The sequence below is a fragment of the Colobus angolensis genome, unplaced genomic scaffold (assembly GCF_000951035.1).
Source record: "Colobus angolensis palliatus isolate OR3802 unplaced genomic scaffold, Cang.pa_1.0 Scaffold27, whole genome shotgun sequence".
NCBI classification, from domain to species: domain Eukaryota; kingdom Metazoa; phylum Chordata; class Mammalia; order Primates; family Cercopithecidae; genus Colobus; species Colobus angolensis.
In genome coordinates, this window is record NW_012115932.1 from 4,609,877 (window position 1) to 4,625,718 (window position 15,842).

At 40.3% G+C, this 15,842-nt stretch overlaps 1 protein-coding gene across 1 annotated transcript in view; it reads right to left on the reverse strand.

Annotated features, from left to right (window-relative positions):
- Window positions 1–15,842, reverse strand: part of ATP10B (ATPase, class V, type 10B) — a 283,845-nt gene that overhangs the window by 211,573 nt on the left and 56,430 nt on the right. The window contains exon 2 of the mRNA XM_011947712.1: window positions 15,387–15,631. The gene's annotated coding sequence lies outside the window, so the exon portion shown is untranslated. The remainder of the gene's footprint in view (window positions 1–15,386; window positions 15,632–15,842) is intronic.

Here is a 15,842-nt window from a genome sequence, read left to right on the forward strand (position 1 = left end):
AGGTGACGTCAATCCAAAGAGACCAAGATTTACCTGGTCGCACCTGCGGAACGCCCCCGACACGCCCGTGCCCCGCCTATTGCCCTCCCACTCCCTAGAAAAGCCGCTCTTGGCCCAGGTCCCACGCGGTCTTCCTCCAGCCCCACTAAAGTCGGGATGCAGGAACCCCGCCCGAGAGCCCCAGGAGTGGGGGACTCTGTCGGCCTTCTTTGCCGGAGGCCGACAAACTTCTTCCCCACACCTTAGGTTACCAAAATAAACTTGCAGTTTTGCTCCTACACTTGCCTACCTGCTGGTTCTTTTGTGCTCGCTCGGCTGGTCTTAGAAAAACAAATCAGTAGGTATTTACATACTCACCATATATCGGGTGGACACCATACACTAGGTCCACACATTATTTTTTATCCTTTTTCTCCCCACCCTCAAAAGTGACTGAGGCTCTAAGTAGTGAATATATTCGCTGAAGGAGATAGAACTGGGATTGAGTCAAGGCTTTGGCCTCAGTTATAAAGTCACACACCTTCGATTCTATTGCAATACCCTCAGAAGTATGTACAGTGCCTGTAGGTGGTGAGTTTGCAAGAAATGACGGATGTTCGTTGCCATAATCATTTATGTAAAATGGATCCTTAAACTCTCATATCAGTCTTACCAGGTAAACATCTCTTTCTTTTATGGGTGATAAGATAGGCATAAAAGGTTAAGTGGCTTACACCTTATACTGAGGAGTATTTGGGATTATTCCTAAATACTGTCTAATAGTACAGCATCATTAGCATCTTTAACTTCCATTTCTTCTAAGTGCTGGCTGAAGAGACTTGGGTGTCCCACATATAGGGTATGATTATAAAATAATGAGAACAATCTTTAAAGAATTATTTTATGAGCTGTTCATAAAAGGTAGATTTCTCATAATTTTATTGTTCCGTTTTTATAAAAGATACATGTCTTTTAAAAATTTTTAATCGTGTATATTTAAGAAACTCAACATGATGCTTTGATGTACATAGTTATAGTGAGATGCTTACTATAGTCAAGGTAATTAACATATTCATCATCTCACATAGTCTCTCCCCACTTTTTGTGGTAAGAATACCTAAATCTACTCTCTTAGCAAATTTCTAGTATAGAATACAATACTATTAACTATAGCTCTCGTGCTGTACCTTAGCTGTCTGTCCCATCTTGCTTTGATCCAAGCGAGAGTTGGTAAGAAAAATGTATCTGTGGTAGGAAGGATTCTAAGATGGTTCCAAAGATTCCTGGCTCCTGTTTTACACGTACTCTCTCCCACTCATTCAATTCCATACTGTTCTAGGTACTGCTGGGAAGGGGTTTGGCAGATGTACTTAAGGTCCCAAAACAGTTTACCTTAAGACAGAGGTTAACCTGGATAAGGCTGACTAATCAGGGAAGCCCCTCCAAGGGCTCTTCCTGCAAGAGAGATTTGAAGTGTGACAGGTGAACACTTAAGTTGCTTCCATAACTTGGCTATTATGAGTAGCACTGCAGTGAACATGGGAGCAGAGATTTCTCTTCAACATACTGATTTCAAATCTTTTGGGTAAATACCCAGAAGTGAAATTGCTGGATCATACGGTAATTCTGTTTTTAGTTTTTGAGGAACCTCCATACAGTTTTCCATAGTCACCACTAATTGACATTTCTAATAATAGTGTATGTACAAGGTTTCCCTTTTCTCCACAAGCTCTTAATACTACCCTCAGATGATGCCTGCAAAGTGTATCATCCCTCATGGGTTTGTGTGCCAGATTGACTTTTCTGATCTGCTCTTTTCCTCCTGGACACTGTGCCTGTCATCCAGGAAGCCAATGGGAGGTGGTGTCTGTGGGATGTGACTGTGATGCCTGGACTATGGTCTTGTGTCCTCTAACAGCAATTCCCAACCTTTTGGCATCAGGTACCAGTTCCGTGAAAGACAATTTTTCCAGGGATGTGGGGGGCATGAAGATGGTTTCAGGATGAAACTGTTCCACCTCAGATCATCAGGCATTAGATTCTTGTAAGGAGCGAGCAACCTAGATCCTTGGCAAGCACAGTTCACAATAGGGTTCGTGCTCCTATGAGAATCTAATGCTGCCAGTGATCTGACGGGGTGGAGCTCAGGTGGTAATGCTCACCTGCTGCTCACCTCCTACTATGCCACCCAGTTCCTAACAGGCCATGGACCAGTACTGTTAGGAACTTGTATGTCATTAGCTTTGTACGTCCACATCCTGGGGTTGCACTGGCATTGTTTCTAATGAACCACAGCAGAAGAAAGAGGGTATTGCAATATAATTGAAGGTGTGTGACTTTATAACTGAGGCCAAAGCCTTGACTCAATCCCAGTTCTACCTCCTTCAGCGAATGTATTCACCAGTCAGAGCCTCAGTCACTTTTGAGGGTGGGGAGAAAAGGGATAGAAAATAATGTGTGGACCTAGTGTATGGTGTCCACCCAATATGTGGTGAGTATGGTGGACATACAAAGTAAATGACTGTTAAGGGTTGGGGAACCCCTGTCTTAAAAAGCCAGTCTTCCCTGGGGCAAGCCAGCGATGCTTAACTCAGACAGATTCCCAGATATCTCTGGGTTTGAAATTCTACCTAATACCCACAGTGTAAGTTTTAGGCAGAAATCTGTTGGTAGCTCCAAACAGCTGCTGACACACGGCAAAACCAGGACTGTATGGACCACATTTGAGACAATCAACTATGAAAATGATTCTGCTGTTTTGTAGAATTTTGTTGTGCTGACTCAGTAAGAAGGCCATTCCACGGAAATCAGGTGCACCAAGAGTGTGTTTGTTGTTATTTGTTAATGAGCTCTGTGGTTCTGTGACCTTCGGGTTACTCAGCCTCTCCAGGGCATGTGTTAGTGGGTCCTTGAGATTGTTCTAAGGACTGATGCTAATCTGGTTGCTAAGAATCACCTGAGGAGTTTTGAAAAGTAGAGAAGCCTGGTCTCATTCCTCAGACATGTTGAAAAACAGTTGTAGCCTCAGCTAATGGAAGCAAGTAGCTTTGTTCTAGACAGACTTTGTGATGGCTTATCAAAGGAATAGGGAGGTGCATGAAGCTGAGAGCCTGAAAACGGGCTGGACGGGTAGGAAGTCTGGGTCCCAGCCATATGCATATTTTAAAGGCACCTTGTGTGATGCTGATGTTCAGTCAGAATTGAGATTGTTTTGGTGAGGTGGTTTCTGGGGGTAATTTCCAGCTCTGTTGGAATGATACTGATACTACTACTAAGATTGCGCATTTACTCAGCTAAATAATTTATGTGCTATTTGTTAGGTACATTAGCAGCTCCAGAGCAGCTAATAGCTGAAGAATTATAGATTTGGAGCAGTTAGTAATTTTTCCAACATCACACAGCAAGCCAGTGGCAGATCTAGGCCTTAAACTCCGTTCCACCTGACTCTTAATCACTCTGCTACCATTTATTCTTCAGCAGTGTAGGAGCAAGTTCTGGGTAAAAGAGTTTTACAGCACCAGAAACTTCCCCCCTCTGTTCCACCGAGCAGTTACATAATATGTGGATATTCCTATGCCTGGCAGACAGTCTTATTGTGAGCAACCTGACCTCCTAGCTCCTTTGGTCACAGAATCTGTCTAAGTAAAAGGATCATGTTTTCATTAACAACAACAAAAGCTACTTTACAAGAAACTAATATGGTGGCTCTGAAAGCTCGCGGGTCATTTGCCATGGTAAAGACTCAGGGAAGCTTTCGTGGAGTCATCACACTTGTAAATTTTCTTCTCCTCTGTTTATTCATGTACAGACTCCCGATTTAGTGTTTTCCTCTGCAGGTAGGAAAATGCAGCAGTTTTTCCTAAGGGCTCTAATTGAGGATAATGTTTTCTTCTGCTGCGGTTCATTAGAAGCGTTTCCAGTGTAACCCCAGGAGGTGGACATACAAAACAAATGACATTGGTCTTCAGTTCTGCCCCGTAGGAAGAGCAACTGGAGGTCCCGGCAACTTAATGACAGCTAATGAGGACGGAGTGCTCCCCAGGTTGTCCTGGCTGTGCAAAGCAGCCTCCGGGCATTATCACATTTTCCCCGGAGAAGGAGCTGAAGTCTAAGTGTGCCTAAGAACCAGGGATATGCAGGCTTCTGATTCTCTTTCTTTCATCAAATTGCTGCATGACTTTAAGCAAATCCCTCAATCTTTCTGGATATTCAGAATTTGTACACGGGTAAAATGAGTTAAAAACACCCTCTGTTGGTGACTTGAGGCTTAGGGAGCCATCATATCTGCAAGTTGTTGGCGAAGAATTATGTGCTTTACCATATTTGGCTCTATTAACTGTGCCCCACTTCCTTGGCACAGTCCGGGACCTTCTTTATATTTTCCCGAGGTGACTTATGTGTTGCGAGGCAGGTGGAAACCTGGTCCATGAAGGACTTATTGCTTTAGATTTCTTAATTTCAGGTTGGGAACAAAAATACAAATCTAGTCTCTGTATTTTGCTGGGTGTTATGTTTTGCAAGTAACAGAGACACAAACTTAGGCTCCAGCTGTGTCTGGCTTTGTCTGTGTGTGAAGGGCAAGGCCTCTTTGTTTTCTGCAGGGAGCCTCTCTTTTCTGCCTTGTTTTTACTCCCAGTTAACAATCTCACAGTGTATTAGGGTTGCACAGAGCCTCCCTCACTGGAGGGAGTGTAACTGTGAGCCATGAATAAAGCCAGTAAATGGGGAAAAATCATGCTGATAGTATTTTACTTATGCCAGCATCACTGCCTCCATGGACCCACCGAACGCCTGTGGAGATTCCGATGAATCTTCTGAATCAGGGAGGCAGAACTGAAGTTTGTTTGACTCCCTTGAACACAACTCTGTTCGTGATCTGCAGCAGCTCTGCAGAAGTCACCAGCCGTGGCTGGGTTTATCAGCCAGACCCCTGGGCTTTGCCCGGGCCTCTGTCTCCCCAGGCCATGCCTATCTGCAAGCAGCCAAGTCAAACTCCATTTCTGGGGGCTGAAGTAGACCTGTATCTGCCACTGGCTAACAAAGCTTGTCCCTTGAGGACAGAGGTCTTTGAAAATGCAACTAAGCAGAGTGCAGGAAGGCAGATTTAGTCAGTCTAAGTCCCACTGCCTGATTTTAATTCGATAGTGCCTGCTTTGTTTTCACAGTCAAAGATCTCTCCTAGTATATCTATTTTTTTTTTTTAATTATACTTTAAGTTCTAGGGTACATGTGCACAACGTGCAGGTTTGTTACATATGTATACATGTGCCATGTTGGTGTGCCATCAACTCATCAGCACCCATTAACTCGTCATTTACATTAGGTATATCTCCTAATGCTATCCCTCCCCCCTCCCCACAATAGGCCCCGGTATGTGATGTTCCCCTACCTGTGTCCAAGTGATCTCATTGTTCAATTCCCACCTATAAGTGAGAACATGCGGTGTTTGGTTTTCTGTTCTCAGCAAACTATCGCAAGTATTATCTATTTTTTAACCTCTGAGGATTACTACAGGAACATAGGGCACAGAGAAATAAGATGCACCTTATATGTGATTGGATGTGGACTGAAGCACTAACATAACTTTTTTTTCTAGCTCCAATCCCAGTCTCAAGTCAGCTTGACTCCTTTAAACAGTATAGTGGACTATTCTTGTATGTTGCCTGGGTTCAAATCCAAGCTCCACCACTTACTAGCTACATGGGTTCAAGAACTCATTCTGCTTTCTCCAAGCTTTTTTTTTTCTCTTTTCTTTTTGAGATGGAGTCTTGCTCTGTTGCCCAGGCTGGAGTGCAGTGGCGCGATCTTGGCTCTGCCTCCTGGGCTCACGCCATTCTCCTGCCTTAGCCTCCCGAGTAGCTGGGACTACAGGTGCCTGCCACCATGCCCAGCTAATTTTTTGTATTTTTAGTAGAGATGGGGTTTCACTGTGTTAGCCAGTATGGTCTTGATCTCCTGACCTTGTGATCCTCCTGCCTCAGCCTAAGCTTCAGATTTTTAACCAGTAAAAAGGAGATAATAATTGTAGCTGCCTCACAGGGCTTTTGGAGAGATTAAATGAGCACCCACTAGTATCCTATAAATATTAGCTATTGTGGTTCCTGTCAAGAGTATTCAGGGACATTTTAATTAGGTGCCCTGGGGTAGCTTTACGAAGGGAATGGATGGCAGGCATGTTAAGGGATCTGATGGTATCACACCAGGCTGTAAACTCCATGGGGGCCAGGATTGTGCCTTGCTCACTTATTTCCCTATCCTCAGTGCTTGGAACATAGGAGGGACCCATAAATATTTGAAGAATTAATAAGGCAGATGACCTAAGTTCTAGTCCCAGTTTTGCTACTTTCGGTCTTGGGCAAGTTATTTACCTTCTTGGATTCTGAGTTTGTACATTTATGAAATGAGGAGGAACAATCTTTCAGAAATAGCTATGAAACTAGTCAGCTGGTACTGTGTGCTTCCTGTATGCCAGATACTGGCTAGGTATGTCTCAGGGGCTACATTGTCTGATTTTTCACAGCAGCCCTGGGAGGTAAGTGCAATTGCTGCTCTGTTTTGTAGCTGGTGTAACTGATATTTAGAGAGGGCAAGAAATGTATCAGAGTGACAGAGCTACTGAGTAATGGAGATGAGGTTGCCAACCAGTTAGACTGGTCCCATACTCTGTGGATGCTCTGTGCCTCATACAGACTCTGGAATAAAGCAGCAACTCAAAATGTAGCCTCTGCTACTGCTTTTGTTATTAGTAAGATTTTTTTCCCTGTGACACTTGGCCCAAGGGAAACGTTCAGTCAGTCTAGTCATCTCTATGCTTATAACAATATGTCCATACTTGGAAAAGCCCAGTCAGAACTCAGAGGCTGAGATTTCTTTGTGTGCTTGACACCCTGGCCAGCATACTGATTTGAAAATTGAAGCAAACACGTCTTCAGAATGACTTTAGTTGGGCACTTCCTAGTAATTTCCACAGGCAGCCAACCAGGAAGGCAAGAGAAAGAGTAGGTTGACACTTCTGGGGAGCTCTGAGTGATCTGGCAAGATGGGGATAAAACATCGTAAAGGCAGATGCCTGAGCCAGACCCTGCCTCCCTGATACGTGATGGCAAATTATAAAGTTGGGGTAAAGCTTGAGAGGGATAGGATCTTTGAGGTCATCTAATCCCAGTGAGGAAAGGGGACCAGAGTGACAAGGATATTCAGAGCTATGGAAGGGGTGGCGATGAAGGGTCACTGATGAAGGGACTGCATGAACAACCCCTAACGTGGGCACCCATGGTTTGTGCCACGCCAGCATCCACTCCTCCATTTTTTGGTGACAGTTATCTTGGTTTGGAGAACCACCCACACAAGTCAAATATGTTGACCTGAAGCTGATGCTCTCCTTACTGCACTGTGCTACCACTGCTCAAGGCTGCCCTACCCTCTTATTAATAGACAAATCCTGCTAGCCAGTCCACGCAAGAGTTCCTACAGTTGCTTCCCACAGCTGCATTGGGAAATCCAAAGATGGAAGATGGAGCCTGAATTTCTCTGGTCTTCCAGCAAAGTCACATAATACAAGTACTTTTCTCTCGTGGTAGCATTGTGGGGCTTGTTTAGCTAAGATACCAAGTATTGAAGCAACGGGAGAACAATCAGAGAATTACACAGGAGGTGTGCCCAGCTGGTCATATGTTCCTGTCATTAATGTCACTATCCCCAACCTGGCCCCAGCAGTGACTACATTGTTTTTTATAATCAGCAAAAAGCTACAAAACACCATTAGTGAAAGCCAAGTATTTTTCAAAACAATCCTCTAGAGGATATACTTATTGAAGCATTGTATGTAAAAGGAAAAGATTTAAATCAACCTAAACATTCATCTAGAAGGAGCTGGTTACATAAATTTTGGTGCATTTCTACTATACAATATTATGTGGCCATTAAGAAGAATAAGTAATGGTTTTGTATACTAATATAACACAATCTCTAAGAAGTAACAGGTGAATAAAACCACCTACAGAGACTGGTGTATCACTTAGGTTATAAAAAAATAAGGGGCATCCACATGTGTATTTGTATGGATATAGACTCTCACTGGAAGGTATACACATACAAAGTGGTTGCTTTAGGGGAGGAAAGTGGAGAGGCTGTAGACAGGCTCTACAGAAAGCTTTTCAGTAAATATTCATAATGCATTAAACATGCTTTTTGCCATGTCCATGTATTATCTATTTAAAATAAACACATAAGTAATTTTAAAGCCATAATAAATAGTTCTTTATAAAGTATGAAACGTCACTTGGAAACAGCATCTGAACTTTCCTCCATCTCTCAATCCCAATGAGGAGGCAGCATTTAAAAGCATTTTATTTTCTCCCATAGTGGAGACCACAGCTCCAAGGCTGGAAGAAAGACTGTTCCAATCCTACAATATCCTTCCTTAAGAGATTTGATGGCACAAAGTGAGAGGAAGAAATTGTCCAAACTCCTACTCATTCAGTATTTCTTCAAAAACTCATAATAGAGCAAAGAAGAGGCTGAAAGTCAGTGTCTCCCCTCTTTTTTAAGTATCTGGGATGCAGAAGCATCCAACTCTATGTCCACAAGCCCACTTGATTGTCAACTGGGAAGTTATGGGCCAGAGGATGTCACATCCAGAGAGAATCAGCTCTGGGCAAGACAATCCACTGTGGTGTGAATAACTTCTATTCATAATCACTTTTATCCAAAAGATTTACTTATTTTAAATTACAGATATGTTATAAATACATATACACATAGTAAGGGCATATTCTGAAAAGTTATTGCTAATAGGGGTACATTGTCAAAATATTTAGAAGACCACTTTTCGGCTAATTCCAGAGAGGCAAAAGGCACAGTGGCAATAACACCACTGTTAAAGTCAGGTGGATTTGTGTCTAAATCCCAGCTCTGTTCCTTGTTAGCTGTGCTAGCCTGAGTAAGTGACTCTGCTTCTCTATGTCTAATTCATCACTTATAAAAATGGGATAATAGTAGTAGGCATCTTAAGAGTGACCATGGTGAAGACAGAATGGAATAAAGCCTGTGAGGCATTGAAGCAAAGGGAGAATGATCAGAGAATTACATAGGAGGTGTGCAGAATCTGGTTATGTGTTCCTGTTATTAACGTCACTATCCCTAACCGGGCCCTAGCAGTGACTTCATGGTTTTTACATAATCAGAAAAAGGCTACTAAACAACACCAGTGAAAGCCAAGTACTTTTCGAAACAATTCTGTAGAGGATATACTTATTCCTGCATTGTATATGCAAGGAAAAGATTTAAACCAACCTAAATATTCAGAATGGCTCCCGCTGATTCCTACCCCCTAAGATTTACACCCTTGTGTCTTCCCCTGGCCTTGAGCAGATATAGTGACTTACATCAGTGAACATATTAGGCAAAAGTGATGGGACGTCACTTCTATAATTAGGTTACAAAAGATTGTGACTTTCCTCTTGCTAACTATCTCTCTTACTCTTTTTGTGTATATGCCCTAAAAAAGAGGGCAAGCTGGCAAGGAACTGAGGGAAGTCTCTGGAAAATGGCTGGTGAGGAACTGAGATGCTCTGTGCAACAGCCTTGGAGGAACTGAGTGTGCCTAATCACCACATCAGTAAGCTTGGAAGTGGATCCTTCCCTAGTCAAGCCTTCAGGTGAGCCTGCAGTCTTGGCTAATACCTTGATTGTGTCCTTGTAAGAAACCCTTGAGACAGAGAACTCAGGTAAGTTGCCCAAAGATTCCTGACCCATAGAAACTGTAAAATAGTATGCATTATTCTTTTAAGACATTTAATTTGGGGGATAATTTGATATTCATCAATAGACAAGGTAACCTGCAAGTGCTTAACAATGGATCTGTATAAAAGCTCAGTAAAAGCTGTGGTATGGAATATTACATAGCCGATGCATGGCTATGTCCTTATCTCATAGCCATGGCAGACATCACTGATCACAAAATATTTTCTCCCGGTGAATCCAGATGCAGTCTCAGAATATTAACACTAAAGTCCAGGAAGTTATCAACTCTTCAAATAAAACTAATCCTGATCTAGTCAGTACTTATCATCTCTTTACTCTAACATGTAATGTTCCTTTAATGGGAGACAAATTCTTTCCTTCATGGTGAGAGATAGTACTACAAATTATTAGAACAAATCTTTGAATGTATACAAAATATAAGTGACTGACATTTCATTTCAAGAATATATTTTCCTCTAGAGGAGGGCAAGAGAGATTGAGAGTACTGGAAACCTTAAGAGAATGGAAGAGATAAGCCCAGAAGTAGAAGCTGGGAGCATGGAAGCTCACCTTATCTCTCTTTTTAAACTGTGATTTAGCCTTTTAGTAGGGTTGCCATATAAATATATATTTTTTTTGGTGATTTCATAGAACATAATTTATTCTTTTTTATACAATAGCATCATTTAATCACAATACTAACAATGTATTTGTTTCAGAAATGCAGGCAGTTGAGATTAACCATATACAAAACTATAAGGTAGTATGTTCAGACTTAAACATCTAGAAAATGGTTTCCAGACTTAAAAATAGTTGTTAAATCTTCTTTGATCATACTAAAAACTTCACTTCTATCTGTGCATCTCATTGGCGTTATTTCCAGGAACATTTTTTTCCCCTTTACTCCAGTGTACTGTGTAACAACTGGATTCCCAAACTGAACACTCCTGAAACTTTTCCTACTCAACCACAACAATATTTATTCTTAATTTCAATAGATACTTTTAGATTCCAGCAATTGTTTAGAATTCATGATCTACTCAGGACCATAAATTGTGACGGCATCATTAAAGTGACTACAGATTTTACTGCACTACATTCTAGGGAGGCTTTTTCCTTTGATTTCATAGTAAATGTGTCACATGTGTTGTATTTATCCAAATTCAATGCATAAAAATAATAGCATGTTTATATCTTAAGGGCTGCCATTTTGAACAAATGAAGGAATGGAGGGGAAGTTGCTATGAAAATGAAATTGTCTAAGGAGTAAACTGTTTTGAAATAGGCAACATTTCCTTCAACTCAGTATGAAATGTGTTCTTTGCCCAGTACAATAATAGTGTGGGCTATTTAAATAATGTACTTTTAGTATTTATGTGCTTCATTTTGTTGGTTAAAGCAGAGAGATCTCTTGAAAATAGGAAGAAATCCAGGTGAATGATCACAAGGAATTGCCCTTTAGGTCCATAACATGCATATGAAATACCTGGGGATGTTGAGAAAATGTGTATTTGGACTCGGTAGGCTGGTCTGGGTGAGGCCTAGAATTCTGCATTTCTAAGGAGGTAGTAGATGCTGTGGGTGCTGCTGGTCTGCAGATCTCACTTTGAATTGCCAAATAGAAATCTCCCTTTTTCCTTGGGGATGTTTGAAAGATTTTTAGGTCAATGTTGCTCTATGTCCAGGAGCCTGTGGCATTGCTGGTTTGTGATGGGTACAGGGTATCTGTTCAGTTAGCTCTTTTGCTGGGCACACAATTGCAGACAGACATTAAGTGAGTTAGGGAAATTGAAAACCACCCTTGCTGCTCTGGGAAGGATGACAAGAATTCAAGAAACTTAGGTAAGATCCTGAATGATATAATAGAAAACATCTTTGGAAATAGAAAAGGCAAATAAATATTGTTTATGGAAAGAGAGAAATATTTCATTTTTCAGTGTGTTTTGAGCAACTCAAACTGGCACAACATAACAGAACCCATCCATTTTGCAATCTATAGAATTCAGTATAAAGTCACATATCCAAGTTTATTCCTACTTTAATTTTCATAATCGTACAGCAACCTATCTTGTTTAAAAATGAAGTAAAATATAAAAATAAGTCAAATACTGGCCATAAAAATAGGTAGACCTTGAGGCTGGGGTTGAGTGGTTTATGTTAAAGATAAACTCTTGACTGATAAGGATGATCCATTTACTACAACCTGCTCCTTATACAATAATTTCTGAGGCAGAATTAATTTTTGCCTTAGAACAGTAGAGTAACACCTAAAATTGTATGGTTCTATATTTCAATTGTTGTGGGATGGAAAGTATGATATACAAAAGAGATACTGGGGGTTGAGTAAGAAGACTGAGAAGATAACAGATTCCCTAGAATGTCAGTCTTTAGGAAGTTTCTTGAAAATCTTTTCCTTTCAGGAAATATTTTCTGTATAATTTATTCACTCTTTCACCCAAAAAATGTTGAAATGCAGTAATGTAAATATATTAAGCACTTGCCACATATTGGTCAGTAACAGCAACAACCACCAGAACTGGCTCCTGCCCACAGGGAGTTTACAGTCTAGACAAGGCACAGATAGACACTGCTGAAGTAAACACTAAAACAAATCTAATGGTTGTCTGCAATAACAGCAGTTTTCTTATTGTTCTGTGACAACTCGTTATAAAAATGTGGCATCAGCAAAGGTCACATTTATTGCACTTTGTCCCCATTTTCTTCTTCCATACACACATACACACTATAGGAGCCCAGCCTCACAGGCATATTTGAGCCCCCAGAAAAGATCATGCAGTATCAATATTCTAGTCCTCTGTGGTTCTTCCCTCCTGTCCCTGACCTAGCAATGACTTTTCAAGGAGCTTACTAAAGAGACAACAGTATGTGCAGAGAAAGATCTCTGTGCACAGGTATGCTTTCATATAATTAAAAATAGTGACGATATAGCTAAGAATGACAGGTATAGTTTAAAAGAGGATTGAGTAAACAAATTATCATTAATTCCTGAGATGCAATACTAATCAATGGTAAAAAATGATGCGTACGTACACACACACACAAATTACAAAGGAAATATGTCTATAATATTGAGTTCACAAAGCAGGTTTGAGAATAGCTTGTATAAAAGGATCTCACTATGTAACACTGTATTCATGTGTGTTATGTGTTTATACATAACAGGTATTTCCATTATATAGAGGTATATACACACATATATTGCAAATTACATGTACACATGTAAGTTGTATACCTCCAGGGGGACTTTTTTTAATTCAAAGGAAATTTTTTATTTTTATTTTCTTCCATAAGTTATTGGGGTACACTTTAGTTACATAAGTTCTTTAGTGGTGATTTGTAAAATTTTGGTGCACCCATCATCCAAGCAGTATACACTGCACCATATTTGTAGTCTTTTATCCCTCACCCTCCTTCCACTCTTCACCCCAAGTCCCCAAAGTCCATTGTATGATTCTTATGCCTTTGTGTCCTCATAGCTTAGCTCCCACATATCAGTGAGAACATATGATGTTTGTTTTCCAATTCCTGAGTTACTTCACTTAGAATAATAATCTCCAATGTCATCCAGGTCACTGCAAATGCCATTAATTCATTCCTTTTTATAGCTGAGTAGTATTCCATCATATATATATATACACACACATATGTATACACACACATATATACACACATATATATACACACACACATATATATATATACACACACACACACACACACACCATCCACCACAGTTTCTTTATCCACTCATTGATTGATGGGCATTTGGGCTGGTTCCATGATTTTGCAATTGCAAATTGTGCTGCTATAAACATGTGTGTGCAAGTATCTTTTTCATATAATGACTTCTTTTCCTGTGGGTAGATATCCAGTAGTGGGATCGCTGGACCAAATGGTAGTTCTACTTTTAGTTCTTTAAGGAATCTCCACACTATTTTCCATAGTGGTTGTACTAGTTCACATTCCCACCAGCAGTGTAGAAGTGTTCCCTGTTCACTGCATCCAAGCCAACATTTACCGTTTTTTGATTCATTCTTGCAGGAGGACTTCCCTCTATGCATATACACACATCCTGTGTCCCACTTATCAACGTGGCTCATCAGGGAACTGAAATTGAGGAAAATAATAATAGCTAATCCACCTTGGCCAGGTAGCATATTTGTACGATAGCTGGAAGCTTCGAAGCCCAAGTGGTCTGGATCTTTGAGGCAGATCAATAAAAGACAGATTTTGGGATAGGAAAGTCTTTCTGAAACTCTTGAATTACTTCCTATAAATGACCAAATATAATGCCATACACAGCTCACAGGAGACTCTTAAAACTGAATGGTGAGATCTTGCGAAATGATCTTCTTTTGGCTGCACAAAGCAATTGCCTATACTTGAATGGTGGTAAGCAATGCTTGAGACAACGAATTTGAGAGTCATTTTTAATAGAATGAACTCCTGCAGGTAATTTTCAGGCAACACCTCAAATTCTTTAGCTGAAAAACTAATTTTTAGCTTTTGTTTTCCTGTTGATGTGTTTTTCAGGCAGGTGGAGGATTTTTCTTAAGCATTCGGTATCTGCAGAGTTATGCACATCTTTGTGAAGAGCCCAGACAAATTAGAAAGTCAAATTAGCAATGCATATTTAATACTATTTTGTAGTTGTTGTTGTTTTTAAGTTGGCAGTGATGTTTACTCTTTGAGGGGGAGTTTATAATTATGCAAATTGGAGAAACAGTCTGCATATGGTATAATGATAATGCCTTGGGTTTTATATCTAGAGTCTTTCTTTCATTTTACCCATGACTAGAGGGGAGGTTAGCCAAGTCTGGTGCCTGCTTTCTCTGCCATGATGGAGTATATGAGGTCTTGGAATTGAATAACTTTATAAGCTTTCTTCTTAGAGGAAATACTGTTGAGATTTTCATAGTATCATCTTATAGTAGACACTATTGATTGCCTTTACAATTACTACTCATTCTTCCTTTATTCTTTCTAATAAGATTTTAATTTTGTTTATATATCCACTTTTCTCCACACAACCATGTAGTTCAGGGAATGTAAGTCCCATTCTTAACACCAAGAAGGGACTAGCAATTAGTCTAAACCAATCACGGTGGTTCCATTTGCTTTGCTAAGGACTGGTTTAGGCAAGGGTGTGTAACATATTTCTGGCCAATAAATGTGAGAGGAAGTTTGTTGGATACTGATGAGACAGCCCATTGAAGAAGTCATAATCCAAGTCTTGGTAACATTACTGATTTACTCCATTGGCAATCTATGGACCTCTCTTACCTTAGGACTTCTTACAAGGGCCAAAAACTTTTTTCTTTTTATTAAGCCACCTTGAATCTGTATTTTCTGTTATTTGCAGCCAATAGCACATCTTAAGTGATATATACTTTGACAGGTCCTATGTTGTCTGGGGAATATATACAATGGAGAAAGTTTAAGCCATCTACTTGGCAACTGACATACCAGATCAGTTAATGTTTATTTTACTGGCTTGGAGGAAGAAATAGCAGTGGTGTTTGTTTGTTTGTTTTTAAATTTAGACTCAGAGGGTACATGTGCAATTTGTTTCATGGGTATATTGAGTGGTGCTGAGGTGTGGGCTTCTAATGACCCCATTGCTTAAGAAGTAAACATAGTACTTGATAGGTAGTTTTTCAAGTCTTGCTCCTCTTTCTCCTTCCCTCCTTTTTGAATTCCCAGTGTTTATTGTTCTCATCTTTGTGTCCATGTGTAAGAAATAGTAGTTTCTCATCTTGGCAGTGGAAAGGAGTTCATATCTCCACTGAATGAGATGAATAATAGGAAAAACTACTTACCCCTCACACTGTTGCTTTCATTGAAACAAATGTCACCAGTCAGTTCTGATTCTCTTGTCAAAGGAAGCCTGCATGACACAGGAGAGAAAAGAAATACAAAATATACAATCTCATTTCAGTATCAGCAATAATCCAGTATTTTGCCCTTTTCTCTTTAACTGGATGGCTTTAGCTTTAGACACACTTTACAGAGCAAGTGGAATAGATTCCCAGGGAGTCGTCTCAGTAGAAACATTTTATTCCTACCAGGGAATCAGGTCTGCTACTTTATCTTCCACC